Source organism: Camelus dromedarius, chromosome 14 (genome assembly GCF_036321535.1).
Source record: "Camelus dromedarius isolate mCamDro1 chromosome 14, mCamDro1.pat, whole genome shotgun sequence".
Classification (NCBI taxonomy): domain Eukaryota; kingdom Metazoa; phylum Chordata; class Mammalia; order Artiodactyla; family Camelidae; genus Camelus; species Camelus dromedarius.
In genome coordinates, this window is record NC_087449.1 from 65,056,078 (window position 1) to 65,074,011 (window position 17,934).

General features: G+C 53.3%; 1 long non-coding RNA gene across 1 annotated transcript; it reads right to left on the reverse strand.

Moving 5' to 3' along the window:
- Positions 1-5,977: 5,977 nt before the first annotated feature.
- On the reverse strand, positions 5,978-17,728 carry LOC116156753 (uncharacterized). The gene is made up of 4 exons (XR_010383990.1): positions 17,225-17,728; positions 13,778-13,877; positions 8,523-8,649; positions 5,978-7,713 (listed from the first exon to the last, which is right to left on the reverse strand). It is a non-coding gene; the product is annotated as an uncharacterized LOC116156753 (long non-coding RNA).
- Positions 17,729-17,934: the final 206 nt, after the last annotated feature.

Sequence of the window (17,934 nt, forward strand, 5' to 3'; positions counted from 1 at the left end):
TTCTTGGGGTTTTAGAGAAGCTTTCTTTTCTAAAAAGCTGTAGCCTTCTCCCTGCACTTTGCAGAAACTCTGGCTCCATGAAGTTCACCCAGGTCCTTCTCTGCATGGCTTTCCAGCCAAGCAGTGTAAGGAAAGCCGAGTCAGTTTCTCACAGGAGTAAATTTTTCAAAATAACTTAAAGATGCTATTCAAATTCTAATTTTTTAAATTGGGTTTCTTTCTTATGTTGGTTTCATGTTTGCACCCTGTGTTTTAATTCAGCTACAATGACTATAAGTTTGTGGAGGAAATTTTGGTAAGGGTTTTGTGATTAAAAAATTAATACTACCGTTCCATTGCAGTCCCGCTGCAGTCCCGCTGCATTCCCAGAAACCTGGTTTAGCTGCAGAGGCTACCACAGTGCGGTCTGCCTCTCCTCTTTACCCTTGCTAGAGTCCGAGTCTCTGATTCCCACCTGCCTGGCTTCCCCAAGCCCCCCGTCCCCCCGTCTCCCTGCCCACCCACCCTCTGCAAAGGACCCCGGTAAGTGAGCTGATGTCCGTGACACTTGGGGTTTGAAGGAGAATTTGGACACTGCAGCTTTAAGAATGCCGTACTGCGAAATCTTTCTCCTTCAAGTGACTGCAGAACCTCAGCAGCAGGAGGAGGCTGCAGGAAGAGGAGGAGGAGGAGAGAGAAAGGGATACCCACTCCTCGGGTCAGTCCGCTGGGTAACTCGGACTGGGGAGTGCTCAGCCTTGGGCGAAATCCAAAGTGCAGTCAGGACCTGACTTCGGGTTGGTCCACACGCTTGGGCAGGGGGAGAAGCCACAGACTTACTGATGAGTTTAAGCTTAGTCCTTGCCTTGGGTGCATGCGTCTGTGTCTGGTTAAAGAGCTCTTTAAGCCGTGAGGGATCTTTAAGCTGTGTGGCTAGAGAATCCGGGTCTGATCTCTACTGTGATCTTCCCAGCCGGGCTGGAACCTGGGGAACACAGATGCCGTCTTCGCTGCCTTATTAATCAGGGGTGGAGGTTTTCTTCTTGTGGGTTTATTGAGATGAGCTTTGGAGGGAAACTCGAAACAGTGATTTGTGACCGCAGGGGCAGAGGCTGCAGCATTTAAGAATGGGTGGGCTGACTTAGGTGTTAGTAGTAGGTGTTGAGTGGTGATGCACGGGGTGCCAGGCGGTCGTGGGGGCTCCAGAAAAGCTCATCTAGTTGAGGATGTGAATTGCACAGAAGCAGCAGAAAGCAGGCTTTGGGCAGTGACTCCTTTCTGGGGAAATACAGGAGAAGTCCAAGGCGTCTGAACGCTGGTCGCTGGGACCAGACTCCTCCCCACCCCACCAGAGGGCCGCCCCTAAGGCAGTTGCTGCCTCAGTAGGTGGCGGCTGGAGGAGTGCCAGGGCTGGCACTGCTGGCGTGGTATTCCGGGACATGCGGAGCTTGGATCCAGGTCTGTGATGGGGGTGATGTCATGCAGGGCCAACGGTGCCATGTGCCCAGGTGGTCCCAGGCACTGGAAGGACTGAGCTCCCGTGCAGTTCTTCCCAAAGCCAAAAAGCCATTTTTACAAAAAAAAAAAAAAAAAAAACTTTAGGTCTCGCAGTAAATCTGCTCTAAGGGTGTGCAGTAAACCTCTCAGCTATAAATGATGCAGGCAAGTCCCTGAAACAGCAGCTGGGTTGAGAGCAGCACTGTGCCATGACCTCCATGGGTTCCTGCCTCGTGTTCTGGGTCTTGCTGTAGACAGGAGCCAGGTGTGGAGGCTCGTCTTTAGAAAACTCTGCCCGCACTCCGGCCAGGGCTGCTTCAGGGGAAGCTCCCTGGAGCATGAGAGATGCTCCCAGCAAACCGTCTGCAGGCATCTGGGAAAATTCAGGCTCACAGACAAATGTTTCACAGCGTTGTAGACCGTGTAATTGCCTAGACTGGAGAAGCCCTCTGCGGGTGAGACCAAACCCCCTCTCGCATATTAGAAGTGTCTTGATTCTCTGCTTTCACAATCCCCGTCCTTCTGTCTCACTCCATCCACTTTTGTATACACTCCCTGTATATTTAACACCATCTTTGACCTCTGCTCGTAAATCTGTGCTGTGTGTTTGCAGAACCCCCTGAGATACACAGCAACTCTATTTTTCCAGACTGACATCCTTGGACGTGAACAATTTCGAGCCTGGGGTACCCAGATGAGTCACTGAGGCCCCACACAGGTTCTTTTGTGGTCAGCATCCTGTGGTGCTCAAGATGGAGATTTATCTGTGCATCAGGCAGAAATTGCCCCTCTCCCAAGAAAGCTGCTAGGATGTGCTGTTTGGACAAACCTTGATGAGTTTTCCCTCATCAATGGGATGGAGGTGTCAGTGGCCTCTCCACCCTGGGGAGCAAGACACTAGAGCTGGCAGGCCCAGGCAAACTCCTTCCCCATTTGGTGCCTCCCTCCCCACCCGGATGACAAACGAGCATCCTTTCTTCCAGGAATTAATTCCTTTATCTCTCAAATTAGCCAAGAGAAAGGCCTCTTGTGAGTGACTGAAGAGCAAATGCCACTGTGAGCCCCAGCATCCTGTCCATGTCCACTGGTCCCTGGTCCCCTAAGGGGAGGCCAGGTGAGACAGGAACTTCACAGTTGTGCCCTGAGGGGAGCAGGTACCCTGGAACCCAGCACTCAGACATCACCGGGGCTTGTGAAGTGAATGGCACATGAGGCCAATGTGAGATGAACAAGGGGCCTCTAGAGCTCCTCGTGGTGAGAGGCCGTCTTCCGTCAGGCAGGTGCTGCCCAGGCCAAGGAGACCACGTCCAGGCAGTCAGGGAGGAAGCAGCCAAGGTGGCGTGAGACCCTCAGGGATGGGCAGGTGGGGCGGGCCTAAGCCCCTGCAGGGCCCTGGACACCCTCGTCAGTCAGGGAGTAGAATGCGGAAGCCAGCTGCTGGCAAGAGCTGGCCTGGCCCTGGACAGCAAGGGATCCGCATTTCCCAGGTTTTTCTCAGGCAGAAAACCAATGCGATTGGTGGCCATGCCCCCCCATCCCCCCATCAGATCCACTAGCCCTGGGGCTGCAGCAGGGCGGGAGCAGGAAGAAATTCTCCCCTCCCTGCCCATGGGTCAGATCTAGTGGGGTGACAGGGGCCTGGGCTGGTCTTTAAAAAGAATTCTCTCTTTCCATCCCCCAGAGTACTTAGAGCAAGCGCACGATAGCACTGTGATCTTGTTGAGGGGAAATCGTTGAGCTTAGGGCTAGAGCTGGCCCCTAAGTTAGCTAGGGGTGTGCCTGGAGGGGCAGGAGGGGGCGGGCGTCTGGGTCCCAGGCTCCCCGGCCTGCCGCTCCGCTCGCAATGCACCAGTGCTGACTCAGGGCTTCCCGGGCCCTCCCCTCTCCCACCCCATCACCTGCCCCAGCCTTGGCCAGCCGAGCCCGCGCTGCTGCTTCTCCAGGTCTCCCTGCGCAGGGCCAGTTGGAACCCAAGCTGCTGCGGGCCCTCCCCCGCCCTCCCCCGCCCTCCCCGCCGCCCGGGCCAAGTCAGCAGTGCTGGCGGCTGCGGGGCTGCAGCAGCGGGCGGTGCAGAGGCCCTGCACCACTGCTCCGGCTGGCGGGCGGGCGGCGCGTCTCTGCCGCGCTCGCGTCCCGACGGCCACCTCCCGGCGGCTGCGCGCAGCCACCGCCGAGACAGGACCCGGTCCCTGATTGGTGCAGCGAGTGAGTCTCCGGCTTTATTTATACAACCTTTTCTTCACGACTCTACTTCATCCGAGTTGAGGGCTGGGGCCGGAGGCAGCCTCCCCGCATGATAAGGATGACCAACGGGGCTCTTGTACTGACTGGCTTGTGCATCCTTGGATGGGCCATTGGCACAGACACTTCTGTATGGAGCACCCACCAGGTGTGCGACGTGATTTTCGGAAACCTCCATAGACGAACAAGACCTGCAGCAGCTCAGGAGGACTGGAAGGGTGAAGGCTTTGAGATGAGCCCCGGGACGCTGGGCCTGGGCCCTCGCTTTGGACCTTCTGCTCTGAGTGGTGGACACCAGTCTGGAAAGCGAGGATGCCTTTCCAACTGAGGGGTAAGAAGGGGTTCCTAACTCAAGCATCTTCTTGGGTAAGGGCAGAGGGACTTTCTGGGACCATATTCTTGAATGCTCCACCCAGGATGTCTGAGAAAGCCTATGGAGAAAGACTGAGGCACAAAGATGGTGGGAGAAAGGTCTTTTCCCAGTGTCATGGAGTTAGTTGCAGAAGGTTAAAGTTGGACGTGGAGGAAGTCCAGCTTCCCCTGCAGAGGGAAGTTGAGTCAGCAAATGTGGGCGGGGTCCAGGAGCTGCTGACCCTTCAGGGTGATGTCAGGGAATTCGGTGGGGGGAGCCGGGGGCTGGGAACAGAGAGGGTAGCCCGGCAGAGGCGGGGGATGTCCAGACAGCACCTTCTGCCCAGAATAGCAGCTTCTGGTGTTGGTCCTCTGTTTGCCAGTGGCATGAAAATGCTGTCCGACTTGTCCCCTGGGGCCTCTTCCTGGCAAAAGCCTGTCTCCTGGCAAGATGGGAAGTGATGTCACACTGCACACAGGAGCCTGCTCTTCTGGGCCTGTTCACGGTTGTGAGCCAGTTCAGAGACTGATACCTCTCGCTGTCCTGGACCCTGGACTTCCCCCGGGCAGAGCCTCAGTGCTGGTGGCTGCTTCCTCCCATTGCTCACTCGAGTGTCTCCACCTTGGAGGCTGCCCTTGGAGCCTGCATTGCCCTGGGAGGGGGAGGGAGGAGGCAGAGGGGGAAGAGAAGGAGATGGCAGGGGTCATGGGGCCTGCAGACCCTGCTTCCTGCTGATGTCATCATTTGGGGGGCCTGCCCAGGCCCATGGCTGCCCCAGAACTGACACCAGGAGCCCTCCTGCTCAGCCTGGGACAGGCGCAGCGCTGCGGCTGCCAGTCTTCCTGCCAAGGACATAGGGACAGGCGGCTCTCCGGGGGACCGCCTTCACCCTCTGGGCAGAGCCAACCGGCCGGCTGAGTCCCTGGGGCTCCTCCAGGTACTAAAGTGCAAGGAAAAGGTGGGGACCATGATAACAAATGGTGGGCCTGGATTTCAGCTAGAAATGGGCCACTGGGGGTGCTCACCTGGTAAGGTGGCTGCACTCAGAAGATAGGGAGTACCAGGAGGCAGGCGGGGGATGTGGGGAAAGACCCCAAGATGCTGCTGGGATCCTGGGGCCCCAGGACCAGATCCTGACCTATGGTGCTTCTCCACTGACTGCTTTTGCTTCTCACCCAGTGCAGAGTCACCAGTTCCCCTGCTGTGCTCATTTGGCGCAGATCTGATTAAGGATCAGAACCTGTCCTCCCTCTTCTGCATGTAAACTTTAGCTCCACAAATGAAGGATGCTTCAAAATCATCTGATGTAAGCCCTGAGCTCAGAGACGAGGACAGTGAGGCCTAGAGATTAACCAATTTGCCCAAGGAGACAGGAAGCTCAGGGCAGACCTGGGAGTCCCCAGGATATGTTTCAACCTGCCTGTGGGACAAGGATGAAGTGATCAGTGCTGGACTCATCGGTGGCCCTGACTCAGGTGACCCACCCCAACTAGGACAAGGTAAGGAAATTGGGGACCAGGAGGTGACACAGACCTGAGGTCCAAAAGACCATGGGGCAGAACTTACTGGACATGGGGCAGTGCTGTTCTGGGAACTGAATGCCGCCTTTGAGCAGGTTTGCAGCACCTCTGGTTTACGATTCGCACTGGATGAAGTGTCAGGGGGAGAAAACTTGGGGCTTTTTTTTGCCGAGTTGTTCCTCTTTGCAATTCTGGGAAACCAGGGCCGCCTGAGCCTGGCGTCTCCCCGTCAGGTTATTAGCGCTGTAACTCATGCGTCCTCCAGCAGAGGGCGCCTGAGGACGCGGGAGGGAAACCGGGCCCCTCACCGCGGGGCAGGCGATTTGCTGGATGGGGATAGTCTTATTGGGTGCCATGCGTTCAGGAGAAGAATTTTCCAGGATTTTGTTTTGACTGATAAAACAGAAAGTTTACTTAGAAGTTTCCCTGCCGTTCTGGATCTGTGTCATCTCCTGGGTCCTCCCACATTTCGTTTTGACCTCTTTGAAGGGTCTTGGGGAGAACAGCGGGGAGGGTGGACTGGGCCCTTCCTTGTTCCCATTTCTCAGAGTAGGCGTTACGAGCCATGTGCGCATCTGTTGTCTGAGGAAGCTGAACAAAATGCCCAGGGAGAGCTGACCATCCTTGAATAGGGTGGCAAAGGACCAAGGCAATGGCCCACCAGCAACCCTACACTGGGCGTTCCGGTCCATTTGCAGGATCTTGGGTTTCAGGTGGGGCCTTGTGCCCACCCCCTTTTAGGGGAATGTTACAGAATGACAGTAACCATCCCAGGCAGAGTCTACATGAATCAGCCACTGGGTTTGGCCTCATTTTTTTCCAACAGCCGCTCCCCCGATGGTCTTTCTGTCCTTGTTTGGGGGTTTCGGAGTCTCAGCGCACTTCCAGGCCCAGTGAGTTCCCTCTTTCCTCCCCAGCAGTTCCACTTGTTTAATGCTGATTTGGGTTTGTGAGTAGGACCAATCTGAATGCCCAAAACACTAAAATGCTGCTCACTAGTAACCTTCCACAACGTGGAGGTGAATTACCATGATTATCTATAAAGTGGCCGATTTTCCTGTGTCATGGGATGACCTTTCCTCTCTATGGCAAAATGTTTTTTTTAGCTGGCAAGCTCTCCTGCCCAGCTGGAAACTTTTTAGCTCTCCAGTTGGGGCAGGTGCAAGACTGTGTCGTAAGCACTACACATCTTGTTGATGTAATGGCTGCAGGGCAGGAGAGCTGCCAGACCCCTTGTTAAGACATGGGTTGACTTGACAGAGGTGGAGGAAGTTAACCAAGAAATCTGACTGGGGCCATCTCAGATGGGACCAATAGGCAACACAGAGCTTTTTTACTTTGCTGGTGTAAAATATTATTTCTCCCCCAAAATTCTTGATCATTTGGTTCAACCCAACAAGTATTTACTGGGCATCCACTGACATGAAAATCAGAGCTGTTGAATAGGTACAAACAATATATGGCATGATACTTGCCTTTAAAAATTAATAGCATTTGGTGTGGGGGGGTGGTAATAGCTCAGAAGGTAGAGTGCATGCTTAGCATGCACAAGGTCCTGGGTTCTAGTTCCAGTACCTCCATTAAAAAAAAATAGCATTTAGGAGAAAGGGGTAAATTAGAAATTTGAGATTAACAGATATACTGTCGCTATATAAAACAGATAAACAGCAAGGACCTGCTGGATAGCACAGGGAACTATATTCTATATCTTATAATAACCTATAATGGGAAAGAATCTGAAAATATATATGTGTGTATGTATAACTGAGTCACTTTGCTATGTACCTGAAACGTTGTAAATCAACTATACTTCAATTTTAAGCAATCAGTCGCTTTTCCCTGTATGACCATAGAGTTGCAAAGCACCAAAGGATGGGGTCACTTCTCAGTGACAGAGTTGATGGTTCCAGTTCAGTCTTTTCCTGGCTGAGTCAAGGCCCAGTCCAGAGTGGACACTCAGACGTTTTGCCAGTGTGCTGGGTCACTTGAGTTTAGAAGCTCGGCGAGGGGTTGATCTGTCCCATCCGGGGCTGATTCCTATCGTGGTGGGCGGGTCACTTGCTTTCTTGGGGTAACTTGCTTTGAGGTTGTTCTGTCTGCTGTGGGTGAGGCATCTGGCCTGAGCTGCATGTTCAAAAAGAATTTTTAGATCTGTAAAAATATCATTTCTAGTAAACAGTGCAATTCTCTTGTGTTTTGAGCTGTGTATGTGTGTGTTAAAAGCATTCCGTTTTTAAATTTTAAATGTTTAAAATGCACTTTTCTAATCCGGTTTTGACATTTCTTCATTCTGTAAACTCCCAGGTCCCCTGAGACATGGCAAATGGCCTGGATGCCTCGCATCCTCTGAAGGGCCCCGCCTCACACCGGGCACTGCCCCTGCCTGGTCTGAAGGTCACCTTGCCCTGCAGCCCCAGTGTTGTAAATAGTCCGTCAGGGCCTCAGGGATGCCGGGCGTCCTTCTGAGTAATAAATGTGCTTATTTCACAGCAGGGAGTGGACCAGGCAGAAGTGGGGTTTTTTTCCTTTTTAAGGTACAAATTGGGTTTTTCTTCAAAACAGGAGGTGTGAGATAGGGCTGGCTCATGGTAAAACAGTGCAACGGGCCCCACTTGGCTTTGACGCGGCCCCACTGGCCTCCCAGGCTGCCCCGTAGGCTCAAAGGGACTCCAAGTCACCAAGGAGCCACTACCTTGCGCCTCTGCTCAGCCTGGTGACCCGAGCGCCACATTCCTGCTGCATCTGACATGCCTCTCTCTCCCTTCTACCCTAGAAGTTTGCAGATTCTGTTGGGGAAACCAGCACACACGGGCCTCTGGAAGGCACAGACTCTCTTGGACATTTCCTGGGACTGTAACACCTTCGCTCAAAGTGGAGGCTCCTCCTGGGAAAATCACCCTTTGGAGAGAAGGTTGAGGGAGACCCGAACAGACCTGCCGTCACCTGCAGGCTGCTTCTGTGCGCACCTGGCCCCGAAGTACGCTGGCTTTCACAGCTGCTTTGCTTCTTGGCTTCTCTAGGTCCCCAGAGGCCAGAAATGGCTGCTCTCCCAAGGCGTTCCTGCCGGACAAATGGGAAAGACCCAGCTCCAGCAAAGAAGTCCTGTGAGTGCTCTTTATCTCTTCCAGCTAGGAATCCGGATGCTTGCAACATGCAGTTTTCTGAGGGTTGTGCTAAGCTTTCTTCCTCTTTATAGAAAGACATGAGTGACACTCGTCTGTGGCTAAGTACAGTGAAAGGGGCGATGGCTGCAAATACAGAACTTGGCAATATCCGCCAAAGGGACTGGGGGTGAGGGTTGGTGTGGCTGGCCAGAGGAGAAGGGGTTCCACTAAGGACAGTGACCTGATGGTTCATTCATGAGACGCACCCCTCTGGTCCTCATGTTGGAAATGTTCGTAGATTCTAGGATCTGGCTGCCTCTCTTTCTGGCTTTCTCGTGGACCTTGGCTATCCTTGAGAGTACACTTTCCTTCCGTGGGCAGCCCATTCTGCCAATGACTGTGTCTCTTTAACATCTGCCCCGCTTCACAGTGGTCCCACTCATCCTCGGCATTTCTACAGCATTCTCCACTCGACACTCTCAAAGCCGAGTGTGGAATTCTGCTCAACCCACCCTCCAAGGGCTGATCTCTCTTCTATAGAACAATCCACATTTCCTGCTGGCATGGGTTGACTTTCCCCCTCCTTTTTTTTTTTCCCTTTCTAGTTAATAGAATAACATGGTTATCTTTATCAGAAATAAAGTGCTTATGTTAATATTTTCTGAATTAGGAAAGAACTGTCACTTTTTTCCTCCATGACCCTTTGGCTGTAAGAAATGAGTATTGTGAACATGAGCCTAAGGACCAACTTTGTACTGTTTCCTCTAGTGTCTTCCTGGGGGCCCAGAATGGAAACTGGCTTCATGGTTACAGCCTCTGGTTCTCACTGCCCACTGATGGTGGTGGTGGGGTGACCGAGGATGGTGGATGTGGGCCCCCAGGGTCTTGGTCTGGTTCCTTTGGTCTCAGGGAGAGGGGGGAGGACTTCTTGGTGTGTTCTAGGATCAGCAAGGAGGCTAGTGTGGGACAGAGTCAGCAAGAGGGAGAGTAGTAAGAAGTGAGGTCAAGGGTCAGTTGGGGGCTGGTTCATTTGAGCTTTTTAGGCCACAGAAGGGACTTTGCTTTGACTTTGAACAAGGTGAGGTGCCACTGAGGGTTCTGAGCAGAAGAGTGACGTGATCAGTCTTCATTCTAAATAGATCCTCCGGGAGGCTGTGCTGAGGACAGACCCTGGGGAGCAAGGGTCCAGGGAAACCAGCTAAGAGGCTATGCCCGTCATCCAGGCAAGAGAATGATAGTGGCTTAGACCAGAGTGGAAGCAATGAATGGGGAGAGAAAAAGCAGAGAAGAGTCTGGATTCCGGCTGTATTTTGAAGGTGGAGCCAGCAGGCTCTGCTGATGGACCGGACATTGGGGGAAGTGAGACAGAGGTCAAGGGTGAACTGCAAAAATTTTTGCCAGAGACCTGGAAGGATGGAGTTGCTGAGGGTGCAGACGGGGGAGACTTCAGAGGAGCGGTCTGGGGAGTCAGGGTGGAACCAGGACTTTAGTTTGGGATGCATCACATCTTCAGATTCCTATTACACATCCACAAGACTGAGTTAGCCATTGGCTATTAAAGTCTGGAGGTCGTGACTACAGATATTGATTTGGGAGTCATCAGTGTATAGATGTGAGGGGTAGGCATTGAGGCTGGATGAGATCACCCAGGGAGAGTGGGTTGGTGAATGGAGCCCTGGGGTCTTCCAACACAAAAAGGGTGGGAGCTGGGGAGGAACCAGCAGCGGAAACAGAAGGAGTGGTGGGTGAAGTTGATAAGAACCAAGAGAGAATGGCACCCAAAAATCCAAACAGAAAGGAAAAAAAGAGTTTCAAGGATCAGGGAGGGACCAGCTGAGTTAAATGATGCTAATGGGTCAAGCAAAATGGGGCTTGGAATCGACCACTGAGTTTAGGAACGTCGTCAAGGTCATTGGTGACCTTGGTGACATATGAGCAGAACAAAAGCAAGCTTCAGCGCTGCCTCCCTCGACCCAGTGGGCAAGAAAGAGGATCTGTCAGATTTGGGCTCGTGGCAGCGAAGTGGGCGGGCACTGGCCCAGCAGCCTTCAGGTTCTGAAGACCTCCTCGGTCAGGGGATGCCCGTCCCTTCTGCCGTAGGTCTCAGCAGGCGCAGCTGCAGGGTCAGGGGCCTGTCCTCTTGTCTCCAGTGATTGCGGAGAGACAGCCTCCAGGCCATTTGTCTGGTTAGGCCAGCCAGGCCCCGTTCTGGTCCCACTGGCATTCAGCACTGGGCTGCCCAGCAAGAGTGACTCATCAGACCTTTCCAAATTTTTTGTCCAAACTCAGTCACACGACTACCTTTCAAACACCACCCTTGTGCTCATATTCAGATTGCTGCATTATAATCAGAGCACGTCAGCTGGCTTGATTTTGAAAGACCTTCAGCCTTCAACTAAGTTAAAGGACAGTTTGGCAACCAAGAAAAGTCTCCTTACCATGTTGTGTTTGGGGATCCCAGCCCCCAAAAGTGGATGGTCATGGAGACCCCTATCAATACCTAGTTTGCTTCATGTAATAAACAGTGTCTTAGAGTAAACATACTGGGTGGGGAACCATGTCCTAGGTCTCTTTCTCATAAGGTCTCTCAACATAAGCCAGTGTGTGATACGGCCTAGTTTTGTAATCCTCTGATGCTATGGCTAATTTGGGATAGACTTCAGAGCTGCACTGTCCAATACAGTAGCCACGAGCCACATGTGCCAGTGCCATGGGGAACTGAACGTTACATCTAATTTAGTTAATTCATTCCAGCAGTCATGTGTGGCTAGTAAACTGGACAGCAAAGACACAGAACTTTTCCATCATCCAGGGCAGCTCTACTGGACAGCATCACACCATTTTTAACCTTTTAAGTTTGATGGGAGGAGGGGGTAGAGAGAGAGCAGTCAAGGAATCTTCTGAAACTTTGTGTGATGCAAGTTGTTGGGTTTTTTCCTTGGAAATTCATCAGACTCTCAAAGGATTATGTGACCCAAAAAAGATTATGAACCATCAGTCTGGAGTAGTAGGTAATATATATTTAGATATAATATTATGTATAATATGCCATGTATTATATAATATATATGTTGTGCAGTAGCAACTGGTGAGGCAGAACATACCTTTTTATTTAATGAGAGAAAAGTTGGGTACTGCCTGTTTCTGGCAGTGGAGTCCTGGGGCTGTCTAGAGCAGTCTTTCTTTGTCCTCAAGGGTCCCTGTGATGCTGGGTTCTGGGACAGGATAAGACTGGAAATCTTTAGCTGAGGAACGGCTGTAGCCAGGTAGAGCTGTGCTCCCTGCCCCCGATAGAGTGTAAAGATTGCTGGGAAAGCGATTGGAAATTCACAGTGCCTCAGGGACAGGGAGAGAGGAGTCCCAGAGCTTTGGTCTGTCTGGGATGAACTGGGATGACCCAGTGAGATCAGTTGACAGGAGGGACCACACCTCAAAAGGTGAGTCATCTGAAGCCAACCCCAGGATTAGGAAGTCCTACAGAAGGGGATGGTCTTAGTGCCCTGGTACAGGGTGCCTTAGTAGCTTATATGGGGGTTGATGGCAGCCTCGAGCCAGAGCATCTGGGCTCACATCCCACCTCTGCTGCTAACTAGCAGCATGACCTGGGGTGAGTTATCTAACCTTAAGAGCAAGGGTTATTATGAGTGTTAAAGAAGTTAGTATCTGTAAAGCATTTGGGCCTGAGTCTGGCCAAGGAAGACCCCTCCTCTAAGTCCTGGGGAGACCTCCAGACAGGTGACCTGACGGGCCAGACCTCCTCTGAAGGGGTGGCCGGGGCAACACCAGGACTGGCAGCCTTGGGATGGGCTGCGGCTCTGGGGGTTCTTCGCGGGAGGGTGGGCCCTTGTCCTTCTCACAATCCTTAGGACAGGAGCTTGGGGCCATTGTCCTTTTAAACATTAAAGGAAACTGGCCCTCTTTCCCTCTGTGAGCTGGAGAAATGGGAGGTAGCAGTTCCATGTATTTATGAAAGGTGCAGGTAGCAAACATACCAGGCAAGTCTCACTTTCCTGGACTCAAGGTCAGAGAGTTTCCACTCATCCCACCAAAATTGGAGGGGGTTCCCTGTGTGCCTGCCGACTTTGTCAAATCAAGCCCCTGTGTCCGGAGGTGAACTGCCTTTGAGATGCAGTCGAGGTCCAAATGCCACACACATCTGCTGCTTACAGCGGCTGGGGGATCAGATGAGATCGCGTGGGTAAAACACGTAATAGTACATAACGTATATATAAGGGCTTGATAAGTGGCAGCTAAATCATGTATGTATGTGTATGTATTAAATATCCATTGTTCTATCGATCAATCAATTACTCCATAGACAGATAGCGCCTAAAAATAAGCTGACCTCTGTCTCTCTTCAATGAGGAACAAGGTGGATTTGATGCATAAGCCAAAGAGCAACTTTAGGAGCTGGGGAAATAAAAGAACCTTAAAGCTTAGTTAAAATGCAGAGTCAGCATAGCAGTGAGTAACCACTTAAAAATAATTCTCCCCTTTGTACAGCATTTTGACTTCTCACATTTACTTGCTGTGTTTTAATCCAGTGGTGATTTCTTCACGAGCCCTACAAGCTGAGCCTCCCTATTCAGAGATGGGGCTTTGCAGAGCGTGCTCGCTGACACAGGGGCTCTGTAAGCGCCAGGCGGGCTCCCTGGAGCACTTCACATGCTACACACACACGCACACTGGCCCGTCCGCCTTCCCCCCACCAAGGAGCTCTCTGATGTTGGGGCTGCAGTGGAGTCTGCCCCCCCAAGTCTCCTTCCTGCTGCAGGATCCAGTCCAGGGCCCTGTGTCCCTGCAGTCCTGTCATTGAGGGCATTAGAGACAGGCTGCTGTGGCCTCTTGGCCACTCGCCCCTGAGATGGCCACAGTCAGGGCCCTCACAGAACAGCTATAGCCATAGGATGCCCGACCCTCCTGTACCACTCAACCTGCAGTTAGATCTGCTAAGTCAAGGGAGTCAGCATTCAGGAGCGCCGGGGCTTTCAGACAACCGGCTGGGTTCATGCCGTGTATTCTGACCAGGAAGGAAGAATGGTGGCTCCTTTTTTTTTTTTCCTACTGAGATATAACTTACATACCATAAATTTCACCATTTAAAGCACGCAATTTGGTGGTCTTAGTATCTGGTCAGCCCTCTGTATCTGGAGGATCCGTAGCTGTGAAGCAGCCAACAGCGAACTGAAAAAAAAAAAAAAACCAAAAAATTTCCAGAAAGTTCCAAAAAACAAAACTTTAATCTGCTGGTGCCAGCAAACATAGCATTTACATTAAATTTACAACTATTTACATTGAATTAGGTATTATAAGTAATCTAGAGATGATTTAAAGTATACAAGAGGATGCGCATAGATTATATCCAAACACCATCTCATTTTATATAAGGAGCTCGAGCATCCACAGATTTTGGTATCCTGGAAACAATCCCCCCTTGGATACGGAGGGATGACTATATTCACAAAATTGTGCCACCATCACTATGATCTATTCCCAGGAATAGATTGTTATCTTTTTTTTTTTTTAATTCACATTTTTGGACAACTCAATCCATAGGCCAACTGGGGAGTCCTTGGGCTTCTGTGGCTAAATTTAAGACCTGAATGCCTCCGCAAATGCACTGTTTTGATGCTGTGTGTGAGGATGCAGGTTTGGCACAGGATGGCAGGGAGCGGGGGATGTAACTCGGACTTTGTCCATGCTACCCCTGTGGCCCCGTTTCTCCGTAGCCCTCTTGCTTGTAAATCAGGGGTGTGTGTACGTCTGGGTGCTAGATGGATTCTAGGGGAAACACAAATGAGCTCAGCATCCTTGTGCCTGGCAGTGTGGGGAGAGGTGACATGGACTTTGGCATATGGTGAGGCTTTTGTAAACCAGTCCTCACTTATGCAAAAATAACTAAAGGGAAAAAAAAGAGGCCTGGATATGGTTTGGCCTCTCTGGATGGAAAAGTGGGTGAGAATCTGGTTATTTCAGTCCTCGAGTTACCAAAGTCTGGTGTCTCCCACATGTACTCAATCAATCTGGTAGCTGCCCAGGTCAAGGCATTTTGGTGGCTCTGAAAGGAAAGCAAGAAAGGACCAATGAGGGAGGAGGTCTCAGCCGGAAACACTCGCAGGTGTCTATATGGGTGGAGTAGGGAACGTTTGCTTCTTTGGGCCTGGGGCTCCACAGAGGTTCCTTAGACGAGCTGTTGAAGGCATGGAAATGCCTGCTGCATGCAGGAACTCCACAGGCTGCAGTCCTCACAGTTACCCTGAGGGGCAGGGCATTCATTCATTCATTGCACAATAGTTACTGAATCTGTACCATGAGCCTGGTACTGCCTATTCAGGCGAGGACGCCGAGGCTTGGAGAGGCTAAGCAATTTGCCAAATTGAGGCCAGGTGGCAGGTGCTTAAGGCATGAGGCTTGGGGGTCAGAAAGTCATGGATTTGGGTCCTGGTTCCACCCTACTCTCCTTGTGATGGTGGCCAAGTTTTACCTTTCTAGTCCTTGATTTCCTCACCTGAAAATGGGGCAATACTAGTGTCTATCTCAGAGTACTGTTCTGAGGATTGAATGGGGTTATCTGGGGGAGGGTTTTGGATGCCTGGTACACTGAGCACTCAACCTGAGTTGGCTGTTATTAATATTATTATGGCTTGAGGTCACACAGCAAATCAGGATTAGAACCCCCTTTTCCCTTCTGTCATCTTGTGCTGTCTCCAGAGCTATCACCCTTATTGAATCCTCTTGTCTTTGAGCATCTGCAGAGGCCTTCCTCATCCCACCCACCCCATGGTGATGGCCACTGGGGGTAAGGCTCTCCCCAGCACTGCTCGTGTGAAAAAGGTAGGCCTGACCTGCAGCTCTGCAGTGCACCCCGGAATTCTCACATGCTGGCTGGCTCTTTCCTTCTCTAGGACTGTTTCTCTAGAAAAAGTCTGTGAACATGGGCTCCACACAGACTCATATGTGTCGGCCTCAGGACTGTCATCAGGCAAATGGGGACATCTCACACCTGGCCTCCACCTGCTCCCTCCAGGGTGCCCAAATGTGATCACACACATGGGCAGCAGCTGCTTTCCTGTAGCTGCTTCCCTGTTGTCCCCCAAGGACCACTTTCTCCCAGTACAAGTCGGATGAGTCTCCTGGGACCAAGAAGACCTTCCCCTTTCAGCTTTGTCCATGTGGAGGAGACAGGTGTCTGTCCGTTTGCGGTGCATCTCGGCGGGTGCTACAAGTGTGTCTGAGTGTGAGTCTATGAACGGGGTTTGATTCTGAGGATGCAATTTCTGTCCTGCAACGACCCTGAGAGCAGTAACACTTGCAGAGGGAGGTCCGGGGGACTCCTCTTCGGAACTCCGTACCTGGGCGCGCGGGCTGCAGGGCAGTTTGTCGCTCAAGGGTCCTAGGTCTGAACCTGGTCCGACTGGGTGCGGATTTACGGTGGTTGGGGGAACGGAGTGGTGACAGGAACCCCTCCCCACAGCAGAGAGGTTGTCTTCAGGGCCGCCCCTGCACGTGTGTCCCCATCAACCCGGAAGGCGTCGCGCCCCATGCGCAGGGCAGCGTGGAAACGCCGAGTAAAGAGAGCCGCGCACCTCGCGGGCTGTCGGGCGCCTCCCCGCAGCTCTGCGCCGAGGCCCCGCGTTCAGCCGGGACGGGAGCACTGAAGGCCGGCGCTGGGGGCTACGACCGGCCCCTTGTGTCAGTCGAGCCCTGCCCGGCGCGGCCCCCGCCCGGCGCACCCGGCTCCTGAGCGCCGCGTCTCGGCCGTGCCGGCCGCCGGCCTCTGCGCCCCGGGACGTGAAGAGCAGTCACTCTGGCGGCCCGCAGCGCCGGGACTTGGGGGCGCGGTGAGTGGGGGCGGCGCGCCCGGCCGGTGGGCGGGGGCCGCGGCGGGGGGCCCGTTTCTGGCACTAGAAGTCTTTTCTTGTCTCCTTGAATCGGGGCTGCGTAGGACCTCCGAGCTCTCCGAGCTCTCCGAGCTGGCAGTGTCGCGGGCACGACAGGTCCAGACCCAGGACACCTCCTCGCCCGCGCCGGGGACGCAGATTTTTCCTTCCCTCTTCTCGGGGAGAGGCTGGCGGCCTGGGCTTCGCGGCGAGCGTCCCCGTGGTTTCTGTTTGCTTTCTTACAGGGCCCTCTGGATCCGCCCGGGCTTCGGTCCGGCCGCGGAGGGGCGAGGAGCCCCCGGGAGGTTCGCGATGGCCGTGGAGTCCGGTCGTCGGCCCCAGAGCGCTCCCCGGGACCCCGCGGCGGACGGAGGCGAGGGTCCCTGCGCGATTCGCGCTGTCATCAGGGAAGCACCATTCCAGGCAGGCGGCGGAGGGCCCTGGGGCCGGTCCCCGGTGCCCGGGGGTACCCGCCTCGCGGCCGATTGCGTTCGGCCGCCTTGCGGCGCGCCCCGCCGCCGCGCCCCGCCGCCGCGCCTCGGGCCTCAGGCAGCGCGCACACCCCACCCCCGACGTGATCCTGCCTCTCGCAGCTCTCCCGCCCCATCCAGCGCGGGCTGGCGCCGCCCCCACCCGCCCCTCCTTGCCTACCTGGGTCCTTTTCCTGCTCAGATGGAGGAGATGCCGGCGCCCGATCCGTCTAGGGTGAGTCGACTCCCCGGATCTGGAACCGGAGAGACGCGTCTCCCGCCCCGGGGCCGGGTGATGCGCGCAGGAGGGAGGACCTAGAAGCGGGCTCTGCCTGGGCTTGCCTGGGCTTGTTCAGAGCCAGGCTGCTTCCCTCAGTGACCGCGCCGATCTGGGGGGATTTCAAGATTTTGCGGGAGCCCTGGAGCCAAGACCCGGGGAGGTGGAGGCTGGAAGCGCGGGTGACCTGCTCGCCCCGTCCAAGGGCGAGCCCAGGTAAACGCTTGAGTTTTCGGTCTGTGTGAAAGTTGGTAAAGTAGGAGGCGGAACTGGATCAAATACTTTAATAATAGTAATAATGGGAAGTCTGTTGAATTGTGTGGCCTCCGAGTCATAGAAAGAATTTCCAAGAAGCAACAAAATGCTCTTTGATTTCATAATCTTTGGAGAGAAAGGATCCCTTTTTTGGGTTTTGCATGGCTGGTTATTTCTTTCCTCCTCACCCCACATCGTGGGTGCAGCAGGGCTCACTGGTCTAGGAGTGGACATGGGGACTGGTTTTACTGCCGCTGCTCACCCACGTGGTACCGGAGCAAATACCTTGACCTCTTCAAAGTGGGTGCATTGAAACTAGTTCCCCAAGGTGGTTGTGAAAAGTCTCATATGCGAAAAGT